Genomic DNA, 26,617 nt, shown 5'->3' with positions numbered 1-26,617 from the left:
TGGATAAATCAACTTGAATTTCAATCCTTTTTTTGCTTACATGCATGCTTTACCCTTAAAACATTGCTCACAGTCTGTGTGGTCTAACTAGTCAATAATGAAAAACATTCTCTGACTACCTACATAATATACATTCCCAGTCTGCCATTATTGTGCTAAAATCAGTTTTTTAGTGTGACAGGACTGAAAAAGTTCCACAAACTTCTAAAGATACCCAGCTGATCTAACCAACAATTGCAAAGGTATTCTGTATACTCTGTCTACAAATGTAATTTGACAGGGAACCTGACCATCCCACCGACCTTTCACATATACTACACAATCTAATACTTCAACTGAGACTCCATTCACAAACAAATTCATTCTTATCTCCCAATTCAACTATTTTAGAAGTAATCATCATCAACTCCTCTTGAGACTGCAGCTTGCTTTTTCATTATCTGTTTTCTCTCCAATGACAAAATGGTATCTGCCTGATCAAAAATCAAAATATCCTCATTAACGTCATCAGAATGACTTTACAGCTGCTACTGTAAACTTTTCTCCTCTTCCAACACTCTTGCTACCACACTCATATAACAAACTCTCAGACACAACATTCCTTGATGAAAAACACCTAGTCAGCCACTAACAACAATTAATTAGCTCTATCTAATTGGAATGACATTTACTCAAAATCTTCATGAAAATTATTATTTATAATCACTCATTCAACCCTTTGTGACTTACATAAACATTAATACAGCAAGATCTATCATGGCATTATAAAGTCATTTTTGCAGTCACCTGTAGTGGATAAACAGAACAGTTTACCTGAGTGGGAATACCACAAAGTTTGTTAAGAAAGCTTTTGATGGGTAGTGGACTAATAGAAGAGGTAATGGAGGGGAAACTGATAGACAGTACCTATACAAATATTGCCAACAGATAATGTGTCTTTTTTCCTGCTATCAAAACTATGTAATATAATGTATGCAAAGGTCCACTCTTATTTAGACTTCCCTGTGCCTGGCTTGGACTCCTGTAACTACAAGATACTTGGATTGCATCTAAAGCCATCCGTGGACTTACAAAGTGATATAAGCACTTTTTCGCACTTGCTTTAACTATACTGTTGTTATTTAATAGTTCTGAGTTGTATATTAATTTGTTTGTATTTGTCGCAATTTTTCAGCCACACTTGTTAAAGAAACACCATCTGTTTGTTACTGTACTGCTCTTACGTCATTTTAACAGTATCCTGATATTTCCTAATCTCCTCTGATATTGCAAAATCTGTTCTGAGTTTACCAAAGTTCTCCTAAGTTTGCCAAAATATATCTAAGTTTTGCAAAGTTTTTCTGAATTTATAGAAGGTTTCCTACATTTATGCACATTTTTCTGTATTAGGGAATATTTCTCAGGACTTGTGAATGTATTTCCAAGGATTCCTGATACTGCAAGAGTTTTGCTTTTTTGAAAAACATTTGTTACAGAACTTGAGCTTAAAACCAGTTTGCTTTACATTAAGTGGGTTTTACTCTGCACTCTGGTGGAAGCAGAGAGTTTATTCAACCCATCCAAGTGAGGAACTGCTGGTGGAAGGCTTATTGTATGTTTGACTGACTGGCCTGAGGGCTTAACTGTGTAAAAGTCTTTTATCCTGCTGGTATAAAAGCACAAACATGGTTATCCATGCCTTGTATATATGCAAACCTCTCCAATTTAGAATCCTCTATAGGAAATGCCTCCATAGTTGCTCATTTTTCACTGCTGTTTGAAGAGTTGCCAGTTTGAGCAGAGGGCAGCACCACTGCAGGTCATCCTATAGTATACTACTAAACATTCACACTTACAGTAGACCTTTAAGTAACTTTCCTCTACTCCTTCCTGTCTACTAAGGAACTAGTATAATGGATAGGCATTTCCCTGTCATCTCTTTTTCTGGCCTGGTGGACATCGGCATCCAGAGGCAGTGTAGTAACTGCCTCATGTTCAATGACAACCACCTAATTTGAGAACAGACAAACACAGTATGTGAGAAATGTAGGTGCACAATATAACTGGAGACAAAGCTCTCACATGCACGCATGAAAAATGCAAACCAGGGTGTCAGCATTACACGCAAAACACTCACTACTAACACTAGGGAGCAAATACATAGACCCACATATGCCGAGGGACTCACATATAATCTACCCAAACCTCCAAAACTTCCTAAAAGCATCTCTCACTGGCCCAGCGCACACTCAAAAAAGACAGCATCTCACACAACATATAACTCTGAAAATCATAGTAGCCCCACTTCCAAGTCCATAAGGCAACACAACACACAACCAAACATTGTAATTATTGGGGATACCATTGTAAGACATACTGATGTCCCCCTTACCAGGCTAAACAAGAAGATCACAGTGAGCTGTCTGTATGAAGTCAATATCAGCCAAATCATGCTTGCACTTAGGTCTTTAAACCACAAGTACCAGTAAGACACGGTCGTAGTCCATATGGATGTAAACACCTAAGACATACCTCACTGGAATATGTGAAGACAGACATGATGGACCTCTCTGAATATGTGTCCCAGGTAGTTATAAATCTAGCCTTGAGTAGCATCCCACCTTCACCGATGATGATGCCACAGTAACAGCAAAAATTGATTGACTTCAACAATTGCCTTAGTTTCTGCTATCACGACAAGGGGAGCCAATATCTGTCAATGTGGGGAGACATGATCAATAAACCACAATGCTTTGCAACAGATGATTTGCACTTGTCACCACTTGGCTTCTGGATACTGGCAAAAACTTTATCTATCACTATAGCACCTTTTTTAGGACGTGACAAGTTGTTAAAACCTCCAACACAACAAAAATCACTCACAACCACCTAAGGGTACTACTGCTCAATAATAAGAGTTCAAATAAAAACATGCCCTCCCTGGAAGCACTCCTCATCCTGGAGAATGTAGACATATGTGCAGTCACAGTAACATGGTTCAGAACCACAGAGAGCACCCCAGCTATCAAAGGCTGCGTGCCTTTCATACATTTTGAGTGCCCTCAGCTGAAGATAAAACAAAGGAAGGCAGTGTCTCAGTGTTCATAAGAGGCAAGAACACTGCTAGACTGGTCAAACAATATGACTAACTTGAGCTACTCCATGACCAACTAACCAGAAGTGCAACCCCCTATCATATCTTCTTTAGCTACAGATCCCCTAACATGAGTCTGGAAAACCACACCTCGTACCTAAATGTATGGGAATCTCTTAATATTCAGTCTAATGCCATACTTATTGGCGACTTCAACTACTCCTCCATAAACTGGGAGACTTATACTACCCATAATGCACTTGCCCAGAAGTTTTTGGACTTCGCCAACTCAACACCCTGGAGCAACTAGTCAGCTTCCCAACTAAAGTTGCAAATATCCTAGACCTAGTACTCATGAACATAAGGGGAAGCTGCTCTTTCCCACACATTAACTCCTCCCTGGTAAGATCTGACTACAGAATGATCTCCTTTAGTATTAAAACTAACCTGGAACCCACTTCAAACTCCAAACCTGTAAAGAGCTTTAGTAATGCCAATTACCTCAAACTAAGTGACAGCTTATTGAACTTCCAAGCCCTTCCGAACTCAGATGACAGTGAGGCCTACTCTGTGCTGTACACAAATGCACTGTACAACCACATTCATAGCTGCACAAAGGAGGCAGTACCTGTCTGAGTCAAACCTATGATTACTGGCAAAAATAAACCATCCTGGTGAATCCCTACCTATTCAACAAAAGGAAAAAATTGTCTCCAGAGCTAAGAAAGAACAGACAAAACAGTGCAAAAAGACACTCACCAGTCTAAACAAACAAACAAATTAGAAAGCTGGTCAAATCTGCCAAACTACGATGCAAAGATAGCCTCCCAGGTAAAAGATAACCATAAGACTTTTTTTTAATTATGCTCGTGACCTCAGGGGAAATGTTCAGCAATGTGCTGAGTTAATCAGAAATAGCGACTCTTACACCCTGAAACTATAGCAAACCTGCTGGCCAACAAGTTCAGTTCAAACCCCCCCCCCCCCAGCATCTCCTACCACACCCAAAGAAATACCTGCAACCATCCCCCTACTGGTCATTATGAGGATACAGGACCTTACTGCACTTGTTAAAGCCAAAAACACAGCCTCCATGGATCCTGACAACATTCCAGGATGTTTCTTAAATAGCTTAAACAGAATCAATCAGGGCCACTAGAAACCCTCTTTAACCACAGCCTCCAGAAGGGCTTTGTCCTAGAGGAATGGAAGACTGAAACATCTGTCCCTCTGCACAAGGGGGGCCCATCAACTGACCCAGGGAACTATAGACACAAGCTTGACCAGTGTTAGCTGTAAGGCCATGGAGAGAAATATCATGGACCTGATCAATAACCACATAGGAAATCTCTAAACACTGCACCAGCCCCAGTTTGGCTTTGTCAAAGGGAGGTCTTGACTGCTCAGTTTAGGAGACTTCTTCAAGAAAGTCATCATGGCCATGTATGAGGGTAAAATGGTACACACCACTTATCTAGACCTGACCAAAGCTTTCGACACAATCCCCCATTTGGGGATGACAGACGAACTTACTGTGTTAGAAATAAAGCCCTACATCATCAGGTGGATAACAAACTGGCTCACTGACAGGACACATGTTGTCCGGATACGTGAATCCACTTCCAGTAAGAAACCTGTTACTAGGGATCTCCCATAGGGCTCAGTGTTGAGACGCCTCCTGTTTGGTATATACTTCTTTTAAGTGAAGGCCAATGTTGGGGGCCATTAGCTCATCAAGTTCGCTGATGTCTGTAAGCTGGGAGAAATCACTGAATCTCCAAATTATGTTGACATCCTGCAAACAGGCCTAAAAATGAAAAATGACAAGTGACCGTTGTCAAAACCATGATCTGAGATAAAATGCTAAAAAAATGCATTATCATGGGTCTACTTCAGCAGACCAAATTTACACTTACCCGAATTGAAGATTGCGGAGATGACAACACTGAACGTGCGATAAACTGAACCTGAACATTACCATTTTTTTTTTTTTTACATGGAATGGATAGACTTGGCCAACATCAAGAAATTTGTCCTTTTCCCCACTGCACTGTAGTGCGATCCCAGAGTTGGTATATTTAGTTAGGGGGTGGGGGGGCACAACCCCCCCACACCTGTATGAGTTTGACATACTTTGGTGTGTTATTTTGTTAAATGTTGGCCAAGTGTCTTCTTTCCCTGTAAAACACTTTGGTAATGTGATGGTTCGGTTTATTGCAATTTCAGTGTTGTTGTCTCGGTAATCTGCAGTTCAGGTATGTGTAAACTCGGTCTACCAAAGTAGATCCATTATCATACCTTTCAGTAAATCAGATATCCCTGCAAATTATAATATTGATACCACACCCCTAAAAGTAGCCTCAGTGGTAAGAGACCTAGATACACAGATAGATAGCAACCTAAATGTTGACCACCAAGCAACTACGATAGTGAGAAAATCCTTCTGTGTGGCTCAACTTATAAGTAAAGGTATTGCATCGAGGTCAAAGAAAATCATAGTGATATTGTACTCGACCCATATCAAGCCCATAATCGAGTATGCATGTACCTAACCAGGCACTTACACCAATTGGAACAGCCCCAGAGGTTTCTCACTAAAAAAAAGACATAGCGTAAGACACATGTTTTATACGGACTGACTAACGGCCCATCCCTTTACTCCATCTCACATTGTTTACTGAGAGGTGACTTATGCCTGAACTGCAATACATTCTCTTATCCTGCCCTGATGAAACTGTTACATATATGCAAGAAAAATTATATGAAGGTTACGTGTTCCATGGACCTGAATATTACTTTTGACTATAAAAGAACTTGCTGGCGAGACGGATTTGTATCCCAAAGGCTTCCTTGATTATGGAATAAACTTTCCATCTTTATAAAACAAAGCCCTCACACTCTCTTAAAAAATAATTTGGATAGGGAACCATAAATTCACTCCCGGGGTGCTGTTCATGTTCCTTATGGACAGAGGCAATCTGTAAAATGACAAAGAGCTTGAGCACCCAAAGACACTACCCTGATACTACCCTATCCCCTATCCCATATCTGAAGAATTAAGATATGCTGTCATATCCTGGATATTATTGCCTAGGCTTGTAAAGGCTCTTGTGCCATTAGCCTAGTAATCACCTATGAACCTATTAATGAAGGATAACATAATATCCCAAACAGTATTGCTATGGATTTCAGTATAATTAAATGATGATTATAGTCATTTAGCTGTATGCCTGGTTGCACAAGCCCATCTTCAAGATTCATGGAGCAAGCAGGTAAAGTCAATCTGGGCAATGGCTATGGTATAACAACACGTATTGGGACATCATGATATTGTAAGTTAACAACAATGGAAAACAGTATACACCCAAATAGTAATCCTTGGGAGTCCCTGTATTTATTTTTACTTCTGCAAATATAGTACTCCACTTTTGTGTGACTTAATTTGGGCAGTTTATACACCAAGTCAGTCCATGTTAGCCTGGGACAACCTCATTTACAAGAAACTATATCAAATAGTTTGGACACATTCAGTGCTACTCTGACTTTGTTTACGTAAGACATACGGTTATTTCACAGATCAACTACAGTGCTAACAGTGAAGTGTCTGACTCTGAATCCATGTTGTAATTCAAGACTACAGTACTGCTACAAGTAATCAATCAGTTGTTGAAATATTATTTTCCATGATCTTATCCAAATCAGAAAATGTGTCTGTAACTGGAGATGCATTCCTTGTCTCCTTCCCTTATGTCAACCAACAATCTCTGTAAAAGATACCAAAATACAAGAAAAAAAATCCACCTTTATTCTGAGTAAATGCTTTCATATATACATACAAAAGACTTAATCAGTCATGGTGTTTAGCTCACATAAATACTTTTCCTAACTATCACATGACTATACATATAGATGCATAGGTGTTTACTAGGCTAACAACCACAAGGGCCTTTTTAAGCCAAGCCATGCATCCCAAATCTTGACAAGTTCTGATACCCTTGATAAGTGTAAGCATAATCTTGAGACTGGTTAAACAGTATGACTATCTTGAGCTACTTCAGCTCCATCTAACTATAGGGAAAGCACTCTATCACATATAATTTGACTTTCAATGTTTAAATCCTTTACTTTTTAATTTACATTTAAAATGTTCTCTGCATCATTCAATACTGGTTTCTCATACGCATTCAGGTGATCTTGCCAATCAAACTCTTTACTGTCTAGTATATTTTTTCCAAATCTCACCTCTTATATTTTTTAATATAATTTATAACATAAAAATAAAACAGTTTAAACCTATCTGTATGACTAAGACCATTTGTATGACTCTGTGTTCCAGCTGCATGATTGTGTTTGTAGTTTTTTTTTCTTAATTTCAGAGTTGTTCTACCCAAACAAAATGCCTGATATTCTGAGCATTTTCCAATGTAAACAACTCATTCTGACATACATTTAAAGTAACCAGTTGACACAGAGTGTCTTCTTTTTATCATACATCCTTCTTCATCTTTTCTGTTTATACACCCTGTGGGCAGAATCCACAATAGTTAAGTACCTGACTTCTGAGCAGATAAACTGTCTTTTTTTCCTTGCTTCCTTGCTTGATTCAATTGAAGAACTCTTAATAAACTAGGATATTTTGTATTAATAAAACAGGCTTACCTCCTATTTTACTGCCTATCATTTCCTTGCTGTTTAGGATTCTCCTTATTCTTAGGGTGTCTATTTTAGAATAAGGTAAAATTGTCACTTTACTGGTCCTATTTATAGTGCACACATATCTCGCTATAAAATTAGGTTCCTTATCCAAATCTGTAATAGGACAATAAATACTTTTCCCGTTCTTTAACCCCCGTTATAATAGTATCTATCACTTGTGCAAGATACTGTGTTAAAAATTGTCTTTTAAATATTTAATTTCTATATTTAAAGTCTACCATAAACTGATTGTCTAAACTGATCAACCTACTCACATGCACCATCTGGCTTTTTGCTGTGTTCCTTTTTAAATATGTCATATGAATGCTGTGATCATGTAAATAATTTTTTGCTACCTAATTTCTTTTTATTAATCTTTGTCAATAAACTACACTTGCTGCTTTTCTTAAAAATCCAAATAATTTATTTCATTAAAGTTATACGTCTAGTGAACCGTAAATAATGACATTGATTTAAACAAATTTTAAATCTTTTATCTCTGTTTCTTTGCAACATTTACTAGACAAGTTATAAATCTTGAAATACATAGTATTATACCAGTTGTTTTAATCTAGTAACGTCAATGACCATTGTTCCTGTTAGTGTTGTAAAATGCCCTGGCCTTCCCCTCATTTATGTACCAAGTATGGTGCAGTGGATTTGCATAAAACCAGGATCATTCCTTTCAAGTAAGCATCTGTTTGAAAGGTAGCTTAGAAGGACTACAATTAATTCATCTGATTCTAAATGAATTTAAAAGATAGTTTGCTGCATAAAGGGAGTCAATTTCTTCATTCAGTTGTAAATTTCATAACCGCATTTTGTCCAGCAAGTCTAAACTGAAATTCTGAATTAGAATCAGAAGGAAAGTAAAAAAGGTCAGTAGAGTCTTATCAAGTCTGTTGTAGGTTGTTTCCCACAGGGTAAAGTGACTGCCAATATGCTTATGAATGATATTAGGGTCAGAATAATTAATAAACAGTTGAATGAATTTATCTGGGAGGGGAAGAGGGCAAGACTTAAGTGAAATAATTCAAAACTCTACGGCAATACAACCAATAAACTGGAAACAGGAATCCAGTGAGCACCTCATTAATGAGACAGAACCCTTGTTCCCACTGCATAGGAGCCGTAAAATAGTGTACTCCAGCTTGGATTGTTCATGAACTACATCCGCAAACAGGTTGGAGGGGACAGATCAACAAATTTGCTGTATGCAGATGAAGTGGTATTACATACAGGCTCTGAACAAGAACATCAGCAGATGATAAGGGAATGGAATGCCAAACTGAAGGCAGACAGAATGAAACTGAGTACAGATAAGGTAACTGAAATGTCAATAAATGGAGGAAATCAGAAGTAGCTGAGAAATAAGACAGAAGGGAAAAGAGTGAAACAGCTGAGCAGCTTTGTGAATCTGGGAGGGGTAGTTAAGGAGAAGGAAAGTCTGAATGAGGAGTTCACAGCTAGAAACATAGGGCCTTCAGTGAACTGGCACAGAGTGCCAGGAGTAGTGTATGACAGAAGAATGGCAAAGAAGCTGAAAAATAATAAAACAGTGGTGTGACCAGTACTGCATGGTACAGAAACCTGGGCAGTAAAGGCTGAGCAGATGAGAAAGCTAGAGGTGATGGGAGATAAAGAGCCTAAGACAGATAGGATGCACACTGTGGGACAGACAAAGAAACAACATAAGAACAGAAGCCAAAATGGTTTCAGTTGCAGAAAAGGTCAAAGAGAACAGATTGGTGTGGTTCAGACACGTGCAGAAAAGCAGAAGACAATGTGGTGAGGAAGATTTGGGACAGACAGGAAGAAGACAAGAGGAAATTAATGAGTCCAGCAAAGAGGCGGAAGAATTGTGTGAGAGAAGACCTGTGACAGACACGAGTGTCAAAGAAGGTAAGAGAGTGGCACTGAATATAGAGAGTGCAAGAGATGGCAACAGTTGACACAACACCCCAACCCTATATAGATAACGGGAAAAATGGGTTTGATGACAAAGATGTTGAAGTTGGCATTTTAAAAAAAAACATTCTGTACAGAGGACGTTTGTCAGAAATATTGGGAGAGCAAATGGCTGTAACTAAGGAAGTGATTCTTATGAACTGAGACATAGGATCTAAACTGCCTAGAAACAGTAAGGCCTGATTAAGAGTAATTCTACTGGCTGCCAAAACAGCAACTATTAAAAAATGGAAATCAAAACCTAAACCACCCGCATTTGAAGTAGTGAACATTGTAATAGAGATAAAAGAACTAGAAAAAAAGATCTTTAGAAAAAAGGAAGGAGCAAATTACACAGAAATAAATGGAATTTTGGGGAATAATATAGCAAAATAATGTTCAGGAGAAGCAGTATGGTTTAATGGAAGGCATGAACTGAGCAATTTACATAATGTTGGACTAAATACAAGTGGTTGTAAAGAAAGAAAGGAAACATATAAGTTATGTATAATGCATGTTAATGAAAGAAAATGTTAATATGGTTTTCTTCTCTATTATTTGTGTGTGCCTATGTTGTAAGTGATAATTTAATAAAGGCATTTGGAAAACAATACCAGGGTCAGCATTCATAAAGGAAACAAAACTTGTATTCAACATTTTAACCATTATAATTTTAATCCTTCTATAGAAAATCTTGGGATTTGCACAGCTGCTTTTTGCAAGTTAATGCTTTTTTTGGTATTTTACTAGAATATTTACTTCTAAGAGTAATACAAGTTGGCAAGTAATTTGTGGAAAATGAGTGCTTAGAATCTTTTTACATTTTATTACACTCATTCATAGAGGTGATCCTCTCATGGGTAAGCAATTCTGGGTACTTGCCTTTAACCCTACCATCCCTAATAGGTGCGTGCTTATTTAGTATTCAGAGGAACTAGTTAGTGAAGTACTTGATAGGCTCATCTGCTGAGATGAGTCAAAATGGGAAACCAGGCAACACTCTGAGTGCTTCCTTTATTATTTGAATAGTCTGTCTTTTTTATATCTCAACCAAGAGAGGTTTAGTGGCTGCTACCACTTTATTCAGGAAACAGAGTGTACACCACTGAAGGGCAACCAGAAATGATACAAACTGTTTTGTGGAGACCAACCAAGTATCAAGTGCATTAATGGCATGAATCAAAAGCCTTACGGGAAGGGTAGTGATGTGTGTGAAGCCAAAGGGTACACTGCAGCAAGACCCACAACTTGGCATGAGTACTAGTGAAAACAAAGCCCTTTTCCTTATTTTCTTAGTTTTACTGTTGTTGACACACCATGTAACTGTGCTTTCTAAAAGAGCAATAAGTTGTTGCTGGTATACACAAACACGCTACCTCCTAGACTGTGACAACAATATATTCACAGCTAGTGATGGCATGGGGTTGTAATAAATCTATACAGTATTTAACATTGTTTTCAATACACATGCCTAATCTTTTGCCCTTTTAAGGTTATCTTTCCTCATTCTGGAAAGCCTTTCCTTTCTGAATAGTCATTCATCAATACTGCATGACCTAATACACAAGACTTCACGCAGTGTTTTAGATACAAGTAGAATGCCAGGATTCTATCTACAAACTCAAACATGCCGATTAAACATTCTTGATATGACATATCAGATATTAATTTGATCAATTTCAGATCTTTTTGTTCTTCTAACAAAGGTTGTTAGAATATTTTAGACTTCTATGAATAGTTTATGATTTGGACTAGATTTTGTTGAATGTGAACACCCCTTAGTAGATTAATGCATGGACTCATGGAAAGGACCAAGCCTTGGGACATAACCATTGGTCATAAGCCTGTCATTTTTTTCTCCAGTTTGGTACTTGACTTTTTATTATGTCATGGCAAGTTTCCTGCAGGCAATGTGTAGCAGAGAAGCCTTCTGAGTGTTTGTCTGGCTACCAAATAACAGTAAAACTTTTAACACGATTGCCTTTATTGCCTAATAGAGGAACAGAACATAACCCTCAGCAATACAGCCCAGCAATTGACAGATATTACAGGAAGAAGCCACACTCCTAAATAGATAAATGGAGCATGGATGCATTTCAAAGTTCCTCATTTAGGAACACAGGGACCACTGAGATGGTTCTTCATGTAGAACAAGGTATCTATTATAACATCATACTCAAACCCTCATAAGACTATTTCAGAAATATCCCTTTGGTCCTTATTTACAGTGAGTTTGCACTTCACTAGCAAGGATCTGAGTTCATGCTAGACTTACACCTCATTGAGAGACTAGTTGCTGTGAAGAAGTGGCAGTTTGGTTTTCCCCTTGGGATACATCCCATGGTGTGTTGCTACCCATCCCCAGCTTACCTTCCTGATGAGCTGCTGCCTGAGTCACATGGTCAAAGACTGGTGAACCTACTTAATAACTCTTCTTCACAGACCTCCTCTTGGCCAACAGGGTTCAATGGTTCAAGCAGATGAAGGTTGGCCTATTCTTCTCATGATGTGGCTCATGTTCATGCATTTGACTTCAGTTAAATATCTGAAGTTTGCTGGAATTAGTTTGTGTGTGTAGGACGGTGACCTTAAGAAAAATGGTATAATGCCTGCTGCATGTCCCTTGTGTCCTTGCAATACCCCTGTCAAGTGTACCCCTGGACACTGGCTCTCTGTTGCCTGACACATGATGTCTGCCCATCAGACTTACAGTCAAATGCATCCTGTTCTTGAACAAGATAGTCCTTGTTGCAGTTTACTACAGTCTGGGAACTTCCTTCCCTCCAACTTTCTATAAGGAGCCCAAAGACCTGGAGGCCAGTATCTCTGAAGTCAGATAAGAAAAGTGATTCCTCTCCTATCTGTCACTCCTTCTAGATGAGCCCTGTTTAGTAGCAACCACAAAGCTCATGAAGTCCATTACAGAACTGGCCTATGGTCCATCTTCCTATAGCCAGAAACATGTATGCATATTTGGAGAATGAGGAGAAAGAATATCAGGTCAACCCTCCTATATAGCATGACATGAAGAATGCCAAATATACAAACCTCTGTTCTTGCACCTCCCACAAGTGGGTGTCTTTTATAAGCCCCCAACAAAGCAAGATCCTGATCAAGCATTACTACACTGACTTCTGTGTGAGCTCCACCTTCCAAAATAAAGAACAAAGAGATCACAGCATTTTGCTACAAGACACAGAGTCCAGACTCTGGGACAGGGAGATCCTATGGCAGGCTGGGAATTAGAGCCCTCAATTATTTATCTCACCTGTCCAGATTCAAATCCTTCCTACTTCATCAGGCACTAGAAAAACCTTCCCTACTGAGGCAGGTCTCAGGGAGGAAGTGGTCATGCCCCTCTGATATCCAAAGTGAGTTTCTACTTGGCCCACTACAGTTTTGACTGTGTTGAAAACAGACACAGGTGCGTATGCCCATATATGATGATCTGTATGAGACTGTCCTCTCAAGGAGAAACACAAGTGGTCCATCCTGGATACCCCTTTCCAAGGGTGAGGTTGCATTCAGCCATATTTGCTAGGGTCTGGCAGATGACCTCTAAAGACCAAATAAGCCATCCTTATTGTGAGGCATCTCTATGAACACTCTTCTCTGGTAGAGTAAGGCTTCTCATTGGGGGTGGGTCTGTTAGTCTACCCTAACACTGAGAGTCACCACCACTAAAGATCAGTGGGATCTAGTTGTGGTCAATGATACCCATGTCTTAAGAGTTCTCAGGTACCCAGAAAGGGTCCTATTTAGAAACCAATCCATTTCCATGAACTCTTGGGATAAGCCCAGATCCAATTTCTCAAAGGAGCTACAGACGCTATACCTCCTTTGAAATGTGGCCAAGGATTTTACATCTGCCTCATTCTGGCTCTGAAGGGGATTAGTGGGTGCTGTCCCATGTTGGTCCTCAGTGACGTCAATGAGTACATCTGCTATGCTAGGTTCCTGATGGTAAGCTTTCAGGACCATGCATTTGCTGTTACATGACACTTGGGTGATGTTACTGGACATGGCTACCTTCTGGCACATACACCTGAGGTCCTCACAGGACAGTTTTGATCTGCTTTAGGTGGAACCACTTTCATAACAATGTGCTACAGGTTGGACTTCCTTCCAAAGCATTAGTGTTTACCAAGATGCTGACTGTGCTGATCAAAGCCTTGAAGAAGATGGATTTCTGTATGTTCTTACTACCTGGATAACTCTCTCCTAGTGTCTGCATTAAGGAACTATTTTGTGGTGTCACTGGGAGGTGCCAAACCTGATTCTTCTCAATGACATACAGCCACAAGCTCCCAGCTGTTGGTTGTTCCTGTCCATGAAGATCAGACAGACATTCATAAACTTGGTAGCTTGATTATGGACATAGCGAAGATTTTAAGCCCATAGCCTCCTGTATCTCTATGGTGCCATTTGCACACCTAAGGATGTAAGTACTTAACAGACTATGAAGTTGCCAGTAGCTGCAGTTTTACCATGCATTCATGAATCTCCTCCTCATGCTAGATAACGTTTACCAGGCACTAGCATGGTGGAACATCCCCACTAATCATCATGGGATCTGCTGGTTCCTGTGGCAGACAACTAGCAATAAAGGATGCTTCACTGGCAGGCTGGGAATTTTCCCTCAGCTCTTCACTGCACAAGAGAAATGGCTGCCACCTTGGAGGAAGGTCACCAGACATCAACCAGATGACACTACTTGCAATCCTCCTAAACCTGCTTCTAAAGTCCCTCATTATAAGGCCTGACAGCTAATATATCATGTGGAACCTAAACAAGCAAGTGAGCATCTAGTCAAACTGATTGTGCAGAAGAAATATGTGTCTGAAAGTGGGCATTCTCTTGGAGAAATTCACATTGTAAGGTAAGTGGATATGCTACCAGAATCACCGAGCCACTGCTCCTGTCTTCTCCTGCAGCAGCAAACCCAGGAGCTAGGTCTGGTCAGACCATCACGAAGTAAAGTACTTTGGCATTGCACTATTGGAGAATATTTTTCTTCTTCTATTCTGCACAGTACATCAGACAATGGGAGTTCAAAATGGATGCATTTTCTCTCCCAAGGCAAGGGGGTATACCTGCTTTGCCCTCTTTCATTGCCACAATACCACAGTTTAATGCAAAATTCAAAGAATCTCAGAACTAATTATTGTTGCCTCCTACTGGGCAAGAATGCTGTGGCTTCTGTCTCACAGGCCCCTGACGAAATAGCAAGCTCTCCTAGTTCTAATGAGGAGGGCTTCTACAGCTAAGCCAACAACTAGTTCCACCACAAGTCCGAACTCTTGTGATAGACAATCTGATCCTTCCAGACTTTTCTGTTAAGTTGTGAATATTCGCTGAACTGGCCAAGAAGCATTTCAACCAGGAGACATACTGTAAGTGGAATAAGCTCTCCATCTATGAGAAGCAATACCTGCTACCACCCCATCTGGTCAGTTTGGAGACAATTCTGCCCTAATCTAACCAATATATATAACCTGGGTTTCAGCTATTCCATAACCAAATTGCATGTGTCAGGATATTTCTTCCCATCATGGTATTGTAAAGGGCAGGACTGTGGCCCAGCTGTCTGGTCAAGCAGCTTCTTAAAGGAGTTTTTCATCTTTGCCTACATCTCCACTATAAGATTTATACTTCAAAACTAACACACTTCCCTGTTCCCCTTTTGAACCCAATGGATTGGCAGCTCTGAACTTTCATCTCATGAAAAGTGCTTTTTTACTGGTGGCCATTTCCACTGTTCATAGACTCTCTAAACTGCAAGTCTTACAGTGTAGGGAGCCTTATCTAATCTTTCACAAGGATACTGCTTCCTTTAGAACTAACTCACATTTCCACCCAAAGCAGGTTTCTGAATTATTCATTAATCAGTTCATTCATCTCTATGTGTTCTTCACTAGAGTGGTAACCAGGCAAACTACTCGTTTAAACCCTGGATGTGCACCACCTGCTCAGGTAGTTCTTGAAGAAGGTGTAATAGCTTGGAAAGACTTACAGCTCTTCTTAACTTTTGCTTTGCAGAAGGGCTGGCAGGTAAACCTCAGTGTGTACTGTTACCTGCATTATTTTTCACCATCATCTGGATCACCTCCCATTGGAAAATGCTGTGGTCAAAGGATACTCTGCTAGAGGTAAGGCTGCTTTCAGTGGTTGATTCAAAAATATCTGCCATTTGCTCACTGTTTCACACTTTAATCAAACAATGCTGTTTGAAAAACAACTGCAAGAGTCAGATCTCCTCCAATTCACTGGTATTTCAGGACTTGTTTCTTCCAAACTGTTTCCTTTTGGACATTTTCCAGTTCTTTCCACCTTGGAAGCCTTACTGCTTAAGACGCAACACAGTCATACACCTACCAATCAGGATCTCAGGATCCCTGATGTAAGAGATATGTTTTCATCATGTATTATTACAGTCATACAGCCACCAATCAGGAACCTTGATATAAGAAATGTGTTTATACCACACTAGTTGCTCTAAAAGTGGACCATCCTTTTTAAGTCCCAAATACCTTTTCATCACCCCCAGCTCTTGGAGGGACTCTTGTTTCACAGATACTGCTGGGATTCGCTATAAGTCTGTCAAGTATATACCTTTATTTTACTTATTAATTGTGTGGGTGCCAAATCTTCAGTTTTCCCCTGATTTGAAGGAAGTATGTTTGCCCAGTGTTTGGGGGTGCAGCAGCAAGTTAAAAGGCAAGCTCTGTGGTGCCATGGTACACACCAGCATATGGCACATCAGCTTGAGAGATAAAACTAACACCAAACTGGAACATAACAGAGAGTAAAGCCAATCACATACCCACCTGTGGGGGCCCCTTTATAGATCAACTCTTATGGTAAAAATGTGTATGTTATATGTAACTGCAACTTGTAGTTCATTTGTTGTCACTAGCAGGCGACAGAATTTGGGCCAGAGAGCTGCTAACAGTGATCTGCCTTTCTGCAGCATATAACTTTGCAGTCATGATTCACAGCGTGAACTAGAGATGAACCCAGGTAAGTCACCTTCCTACAGGAAGTAGTGGAGATCACCCTTAGTTTGAACATAGTGAGTTAAATTAGTATATGTTATATGTAATATCCTGTGAGAAAAAAACTTGTGTATTGAGCCTTGTGACAACCAGACAAGGCAACCTGCTCAACAGAAGTTTAAGTTCTTCATTCACACTAGTACAGTGGACCACAGTAGATACAGCCCATTATGCTAATGAACTCAGAAGCTATCAGGAAATTGATTAATTTGAGAATGTAACTTGTATGAAATGCCATGGATCTATATCACTTCGTTGAAATGGCAGAAGTTCGAACAACATATGTTCGAACTTCTAACCTCGAAGTGCAAAACCATCGAAGGCTTAGAACAGCGATTTTTTTTTCCCAGGGAAAAAAATCGCTGTTCCAAGAAACACACACACAACACAAGCACACCAAAAAAACAGCAATACATACACATACACTTAAAATCCTACATGTAACCCTACACTAAACTGTACATACACTACTATCTATCCACTTACCTTAACCCAAACCCTAACCCTAAGGTTCGTCACTATCGCACACTCACCTGACCCGTGCCCTAACCCTAACTCACCTATCCCACCTTAACCCTAAAGTCTGTCACTATCGCACACCCACCTCACCAGTGCCCTAACCCTAACTCACGCCCAAACCCTAACATCCACACAATCGCACACTTACCTGAACCCGACCTGTAACTTTCCACCACAGTGCTGAAAATCGCTAAGCCACAGAAATGGCCCACCAAATTCTTTCCCTGGGAAAGAATTCGGTGTTCCGTGGCTTTGCGATAATCAGTTTTCAAAATTCACAGTTCGAACATATGGTTTTCGAACTGCTGAAGTTTCGACAAACTGATAGGAACCCAAATGCCACTGCAGTGTTTTCAGGACAGCTATCACCAAAATCTCGGTAAATTTCTTTTAAACTGGAATATACAATTCTGTCAGCCACATCAAGTTCTGTAAAAAGAATAAGCTACTATGGAGTGTCGGCACTTTTATAATTAAGTAACATTTACTTTAACATAGGGTTCTACACCACAATCTGTTAATAAAATAATAAGTGGGTGATGTGGATAATTGTGCTTATGCTGCAATATTTACACCTAAAAATTTAGGAATTTCAATGACTGAGACGCATTTAAAAATTGTTGCAATGTAATTAAGACAAGATGCTAAGCAATACAACTCCAAATTTCAAAACAATATGTTTAACAAATACAACCAAGTCTTCTTTCCTTCTTACAAATCTTTTACAAGATTACTTAAAGAACTTGGTATACCTTTCTTTTGTCTTAAAATGAAACTGAGCTACTAAATCTGGAAATGATTCTGGTATGAGTGTTTGCATTACCATGACTTCACATCTTACATTTGTTCTAAGTGGCTAATAAATTTCCTAGTGCAATTGTCGGTACTGCTTATAACATGGCATGATTCCACCTTTGGTTCTTAGTTGGGTCCCTTAAAAATATTACTTTCAGGCACTTATATTTGACATTTTCTGCTATTTCTTAAGTACGCTACAAGTTTTAATGTCATGATGTAATGCAGCTTGGCTCCATGGAACACACAGATGAGTTGCAGTCATGGCTCTAAGCAACCTAGGCTTGATTAGTAGCCACATCACCAGAACAGCCAGCTAGAAGGGGAAGGAATGAAGGGGCATGGCTGACACTCCTCTTCTGGAGGGTAGTTGCAAACACTTGGGAACACATTGGTTAGGTGTTTTTTGGTAACCATTTCAAATGTCAGGACCCACTAGTGTGAGTCCCAAAATATGGAGACTGTCTGAAAAAATGGACTTATATATGCCAAGTCTAAGATGGCCATTTCCTGGAAAATTCCCATTCCTATGAGGTATGATGGTCTCAGAGTTGGTATATATAAGTTTGGGGGGGGTGAGGGGCTTGCTCCCACATCGGTGGGGTGTAGAGGGGCTTGGCCTCCAGCAAAAAAAAAAGAAGTTTAACAGAGAAGAGCGATGTTTGAGATTCTCTCTTCTCCTCAAAATTCAATCTTTTTTTTTTCAGCATGTCAGCATTTGGTATTTCGAGTGACGACATTTCAATAGGTAGCTATATTATTTTCCAGGGGGGAAGAACAGGGCTGTTTGAAAGTAATGCCCCTTTGAAAGGTCATAATTCCTGGACTGCCTATTACATGGTCTCTCTGCCACACTACATCTAGTGTGCATGTGGACTTTAGAACAATAAAACCAAAATAATAATGACCACCCCAAAGGCTATCTAAGTAATGAATTTGCCTGGCTGACCCTTGCCTTGATGATTAGTGAATGAATAATCCAATTAGCTAGGAGAATGGGAACAATGACTGACAGGTAGCAGGGTAAAGTGGCCCTCCCAAAAAAACAAAATGCTATAATGTGAAGTAACAGGTCTACTTCACATAATCAAACATCCAAATGTTCGACTTAAATATGTCCGAGACCATATGATCGAACATTTGAATGTTTGAAAATGTGAAAAAAAAATAATAAACAAAAAAAAAACTAAACAGTGCTAACAGGGGGGGCAAGCCCCCCTGCACCCCCCACACCCCTGCTATTTACATATATCAACTCCAAGAACGCACTACACTGTGGTAAAGGGAAATCTTCCCATTCTGCGCTCTATGGAGATCCCCATTCAGTCCGTTTGAAATTTTAAAAGTTTGATCATATGGTCTCAGCCATATGAAAGTCGAGCTTTTATAAGTTCGACCATCTGAAGGGGACCCGGAGTAACATATATTATGATTCACACTGTGTGTTGCATTCTGTAAGAAACATACATTTAAGATGTTACAAGACTATTTCAGTGAGAATTTGAGATATTAAAATGTTTGTTTTAAACTTTGATGTGATTATTATTGACTATTACTTCCTGGCAACAATACAGTTATACTGGGAGATATCCTACATTGGATATCCATATTAATTCCACAAGAAATACTACTACTAGGTGATGTGAATGTCAGCTAGTTGGACATAAACTCTAACTCCCTTACATCTAGCGTGAACATATTTGGTTTCACACAACTAAGTAACAGCCCCACACATTATAGCAAGACATCAAATTCCCTATTAGCGTGGATCCTAATATCGGACACTAGCAAATACACCATCTCAGGTACAATGTCTGACTGTCTCAGTGATCTTCTCCCAATATATACAATCAGACATTTCAAACATCCACTTAAATTGCATGTTTGTAAAGCAACATACAACTTTTCCAAGTTTAACCCAGAAATGTTCATTATTACCTATCATGCAACTGGAACTTCCTAAAAATTCTCACATTAGATGATGCTGTAAATGAATTCAATACAACTTTCCTGAATATCCTAAATAGCCTTGCACCTCCTAAAAGGAAGAGACTAAAAACAAATAATGCAGTTTTGCTACCTAAAAAAGAGTAGAATGCTAATGCAGGATACAGGAAAAAGCATGGAAAGAATGGCAAAAAAATAAAACACCTCTGTATCTTGAAAACTTCAGAATGCTTCATAATGGTACAAAAAAGTAAATTAACGATGACAAAAAACTATAGTGCAATTACTTCCAGAATAATAGTAAACACAGCTCTAAAAAATTCTGGACAGTCATTAAAGAAATCTTATATCCTGGCTATAAATTCAACACTAATCCCTCTCCCAATAACTCATCACTTGAAAATGCAATACAGTTCAACTCTTATTTTATAGATAGCATAGCATCTCTTACCAAGGATTCCCTAACATCTAATCCCAACCCTGCCTAGCAGCCACGTATCACCACTTCCACTTTTACCTTCAAACCTGTGCCCATATCCTATATAAAACTATTCAAACCATGCTCTGCTTCAGCTTTCTAAAGTGAATACATTAAAACAGCAGACAGTGGCATTGCATACTCTGTCTCAATCCTTATAAATAGTTCAATCCAGGAATCCCACATTCCCTGTCTGGAAAAAGTCACACATTTTCCCTCTGCACAAACGAGGACATTCAGCAGAAATTGCTAACTTAGACCAATAGCAATCCCCCCCCCTACAAAATACTTGAAAAATGTATTCAAAAACAACTGTTAAACAATCTCCTGCAGGAAGAACTCCTATCCCCCACACAACATAGCTTCCATCCTTCCCATAGTACTAACACTGCCCTTCTAACCTATATAGACACTGTCAATAACACTACAGATAATGTCAAATTAGTCTCCTCCTTATTTTTAGACTTGTCTAAAACCTTCAACACTGTGTCACAGCAAACATCTACTTCAAATGTCCTCATTAGGTCTCTTTCAGCCCAGCCTTCTATGGTTCAAAAGCTACTGTTCAATTCACGGCTGGAGTGCCTTCTGTGTGGAGTCTGCATGTTCTCCCTGCGGTCGAGTGGCCTCCGAAAGACATGCGTGAATGGGCGTGCCTTTGCTGAAGGTTGGGCATTGGGCTGGCAACTCGGCACCATAAAAAAATCTACTGCCATTCATTAGCGGACCGGATTTCCGCTGTGGCGACCTCTAACCGGGAAAAACCGAAAAGACAGCCACATGTTTCATTCTACATTGCAAAACTTCTAGAACATTTAAAGGAAGAATTAGTGCATATTGTAATAATACAAAATATTGTCATGAAAAAATGCTTTATTTAAACATCTTTTTAGTCCATCCATAAGCAACATTTGCAGTTATTGGTAGAGACAAAATAGCAACTGATGTAAGGAGAGAGAAATTGCCAAGGAGTTTTCGACAGGAAGATATACTGAAGTATTACAACAGGAGCCCTCTTTATGCCAGGGATAAATAACTATGATTCTTTATGATAAGGATGAGTTTTTTGCTACTACAAGTGATAGACAACTGTGGTAGGAATACTTATAAATGGACTCTAGATCGACAAACTGAATTAAGTAAAATAGCAAAATAAAAATTAAAATGTTTATATCAGTATCTCTACAAGTAGAAAGTTGAAATTTCCCACATGTCAAATGCCTGAAGCAAAACCCATAGAAGAACATAATGCCAATCATTGTTTTTATATATATATATATAGGATATGGGCACAGGTTTGAAGGTAAAAGTGGAAGTGGTGATACGTGGCTGCTAGGCAGGGTTGGGATTAGATGTTATATATTTTCCCAGGCTGAGAGGGGCTTAGATTTTGCATTTCTGATGCTCAAGGTTTTAGTGCACAGCTTTTCATTGTAGAACAGTTTATATTTTCAGCAGGAAGTTTCATCTGAAATACTTCAATTAACATGAAAGTGCGGGTTCATTTTTTATTATTTGTATTTTGTTGCTTACTATTTAAATTACAGAATTAAAAGAGTAAAAGCAATTATTTAAATTGGTAAAGCCTTCAGGTAAAACAGTGTGTGCTAAAACTGTTGGTTCATCATCAAATGCGAAAAGTCCTTTTTGTGTAAGTTATCTTCCAAGCACTAGACCGGTGAATGCACTGTACACCTATTGGTTGGACTATTTTATATATGAAATAAACAATATCATTGTGCAAAACACATGAAATAAGCCTGACTGGCAAAGGCACGTGCAATACAGTTCCATAATCTTATTGTACAAGATAGTTCATTTATCACACAGACTAGCCCTCCATGTATTCAATTTATGTTTTTTTTTTTCTGTTAGAATACCAATTGACGTTGTCTTCACTGGGCTAAATTAACTGCCTAAGTTTCTACTGAATAAGACTTCAGATAATTTGAACACACACACACACACACACACACACACACACTATATATGGATTCATATCACTTCACTGAAAGACCATTTCACTGAAACCAAATCACCTAAAGTTCAGTTCTCCTAAAACTAATTTCACTGACAAGTAGTACTCTAAGGCAAGTCAAAGGTATATGTCCTTTTCCCCACTGTAGTGCGATCCTGGTGTTAGTATATATAGTTGGGGGGGGGGCATAGCCCCTCACCTAGTTGGGTTTTACCAAATAATGCAAAACAAAACCAGACAACAGAGAACCAAATTAAGTGAGGGGCTATGCACCCCACACCCCCCCCATGTGGGGGGGCTGTGCCCCCCACACACCCCCTAACTATATATACTAACATCAGGATCGCACTACAGTGGGGAAAAGGACATATACCTTTGACATGCCTTAGAGTACTACTTGTCAGTGAAAAGAGTTTTAGGTAAACTTTAGGTGATTTGGTCTCACTGAAATGGGTGTCAGTGAAATGGTCTTTCAGTGTAGTGATATGAAGCCATATATATATATATATATATATATATATATATATATATATTCATTTTTTTCATTTACTGACATTTTAGTACTGTAATGAGAGAAATGTTAGGATTTGTTGGATCTATTGTTTAGCTATGCAATTTATTTAATTTAGATTGTTAGAATTGGCTCCATTTTGACATTAATGATGTTTTCCATTTGGTTAGTCAAGGTTTGTGTTTTACTTTAATGCTTATTCTTCTAGTTTAACTTTTTTCACTATAAAAATAATGACTTTCATATCTTGAGGTTGATTTAGATGGGTAATATTGCTTTTTTGGTTGCATTTGCATATTTTATGTGCAAATGTTTTTCTGTTTAATTTAACTGTAGATTTGGGATTTGAAGTGTGTTTTAGATGGGATATAATCTCTCTTTTTTTAGGGGGCATATAAGTTCATGTTTTTCATGTGCCATGTCTGAACTTCTACTTTAGTTTATAGTAAGTATATATGGTGAGCTTAAGGGAGATTTAGTAGCTTTGATGACAAGCTAAGAATGCTCAAAAATGTATGATCTAGCAGCAAGAGTGTAGATAATTGAAATTACGCAGTACTGTGCACAAAATACTGTTCTATCACACCCTTATGTCTATGCAGAGGCCCTCATTCTGTACATCTATAAAGCCTACTGAACAGAAGAAATCACTTCAGAAATTTAATCTGGTAGTCATCTGACCCTTGGCCTTAACACTCAACAGAAAATGCATGATGACTAGGATTTCCTCATGACCAAGTTGTACTAGAAGACATTGTGCTTAGTCCTCAGTCATCTTGGAAAGATGCAATCCATCAAAAAAGGCCTTTCAAGCCTGCGGACAACCCTTTCAGCATACACTTCAAGTTAACGCACCTTTCTGGGACCCCTGTGGCTCTACAGAAACTGTTTCCTCCTTTTTAAGTATGTAGTCTACTGTTCATTTTTCCTCTACCTTACTGCACAACCAAATTACTCATTAGGTATTTTATTTTACAAATATCTAGGTATTTTATTTTACAAATATCTAGCCCAGATAGACTTAAGGAAAACAAATACTTTCTTGTATTTCAGTGTTTAAGAAAATACTCTAGTTCTACTTTTGGGTTCTCTTCCTATATTTATGTACGAATAGCAGCCAATCTTTCCATGATTAAAGAGTTCTTATTGTCAGCCTCCCCTTGTTGTATATATGTGCCAGTGCCCCCAATGACCACTTTGTGTGTTTGAAAAAAAGGGGCTTTCAGTCATTTGGTATAAGGCCAGCCATTATGAATCCTATGACCCACTCAATAATCCAGCAGGTAAAATACCTGGCTTGACAAAAGTAAAAATAAAATCTCCAGTGAGCAGATCCAGGATGGTACTCCATTTTGCACATCAAAATCAAACAAAAGCAGCATGATGTAAAAGAGCTACAGAGTGGGTATAATGTGATGAGAGGAGGTATTGCCAGACATGCCAGCATATACTGGGAGAGAAGAGGTTAATCTACTTGACTTTGAAAAATATTCTTGGAATTAAATTACTTTATGGGTTAAGTCATAAAGATGTTATCCCACATTTTTTAAAAGAACCAGAGACACAATGTCTGTGCTAGAGAATAGGTTTTAGCTCCTGTATGAATATTGGAATGGTTTTATGACTTCCAGCAGCTGCACCACATCTGAGCAATGCTCTATCTGTGTGTATTGAAGCATATAGGTGCTAAACCCTGGTAGCTTCTAGTGATGGGGGCTAGTGTGGGAACAGAGTCAGATGACCTGATGTATGTGATGTCATTCTATACAGAAACAATGTTTTAATATTAGAAGAGACTGAAGTCTCAGCAGCATTCCGTATTCTATCTTAAATATGACAGCAAGGACCATTCATCCATCTTGCCTTGCTCTATTCAGTAAGTAGGAACAGTATTTTTTTTAGTCAATAAGGAACAGAGAGTGAGACTATCTAAATACTGTTTTTCTATAACTGTGTGAAACTTTCCATCGGTGTTATTTTTAATATTCCATGTGATGAAACTCTAGTGTTTATTGTAAATAGATATTTAGTATTTTCATGTTCTTTTATTATTTATTATTAAATATATTCAAAATTGTTATTGCAGCTGGTCCTTTTTAGAAAATATTTAAGTTTTGAGAGTATTTGCACATATTTGTTCGGTGATAACTCTAGACACTCCCGAAAGCCTTGCCATTTGTACTAATATTAATTTCACTCAGTATAATTAGGTACCCTTGTAAGAGTCTTAAAGTAGCTGGCAGGGGTTCTGGTGGCAGTGATAACTATATTATAGTCTGGGCAGAAGAGTCACAACAGGTGAATGAAATCCAGACCCCGGGCTGTCTGTGTTCCCTGTGTGCTCTTACAGGAAAATGTGTTTGATGCAGACAGGTCTGCATCTGGAAATACTGAGTGTAGCCATTTGTATTCTAAGTGCACATCCCTCTCCAGTGTCAGTGGTGGGAATTGAGGCTCTTTGATTACTGGCCCACAGTGGGGGTGTCACACCTTACAAAAATATTTTAATCAATCTGTATAATTGTATCAATTTTTATATAATGGAGTGACTACTGGATGCATCACTGATTTTCAAGATTTTAAGTTTAATAGATGCCCAAATCAGTTATTTGTTTACAGAACAAATTTGATATTTTGCACTGAGTATTTAGTTCCTTTCTCCTGTCTTTGTGATGATGTCCTTCTCAGGGAAAATCAGATTACACTTCCTTAAACAGAAAAAGTCTCTCTCTAAACTGCCAAACAATTCACAAGCATCTGAATTTTAGAAAGGTTACCTGACACAAGAAAAAAGTAAAGCACTGTTAGCACTTTCCAGCTGCCATCTCCCCTTCAATGCCACTACAGAGGCCCACATTCACTGCAAAGTAAAGTCTCAGTTGTGGAACTCACAGTTATAAGGGAAGGCTGGACAAGAGCCGTTCTGTAGAGTCTGTGCAAGCCATCTGAGGAAGCAGTTAACTTTGTAGGAGATGGCTGCTGGAAGAATTAATGGGACTTGTTTAGACTACACACTTGGAGATTACAGTATTTTCAACCCTGGGTCCTCCCACCCTGCATTTAAGTAAAAGGGGATTACCCTGGGTCCTCCCACCCTGCATTTAAGTAAAAGGGGATTTTCTTCCGATTAATTCCTGAGGGCATCTGCATCCCATTTGCTAACCTGGCACACTGCAAACAACCTCTAAGGAGTTCCCCCTACAAGATTGAGCTAATGTGTATGTTTAAAGCAAATTAACAATCTGCATTCAAACTGGAACCTTAGTTTGAGAGACAGCCTTACAGAACTATCTGCAAATATATGGAGCTGAGTATACTTTTCTGTATTATTCTGTATTATAGAGCTAAATTGTTTGCTTAGATATCTGTTGTATATATGTATATATATATATATATAGAGAGAGAGAACAGTATATATTTTTGGCTTTATAATTTGCACATTCCTCACATCTGTGTTGAAACTTTTCCCCACCCCCTCATTTCCTGCCTTGTCTTCAGCTATATAATTGAGCTAGTGTTGTGTGTCCTGTTAATTAACAATCTGCATTCAAACTGGAACCTTGGTTTGAGAGACAGCCTTACAGAACTATCTCCAAATATATAGAGCTGAGTATACTTT

The sequence above is a fragment of the Protopterus annectens genome, chromosome 1.part0 (genome assembly GCF_019279795.1).
Source record: "Protopterus annectens isolate FY-2018-M chromosome 1.part0, PAN1.0, whole genome shotgun sequence".
Lineage (NCBI taxonomy): Eukaryota > Metazoa > Chordata > Ceratodontiformes > Protopteridae > Protopterus > Protopterus annectens.
Note: the sequence above shows the minus strand (reverse complement) of the source record.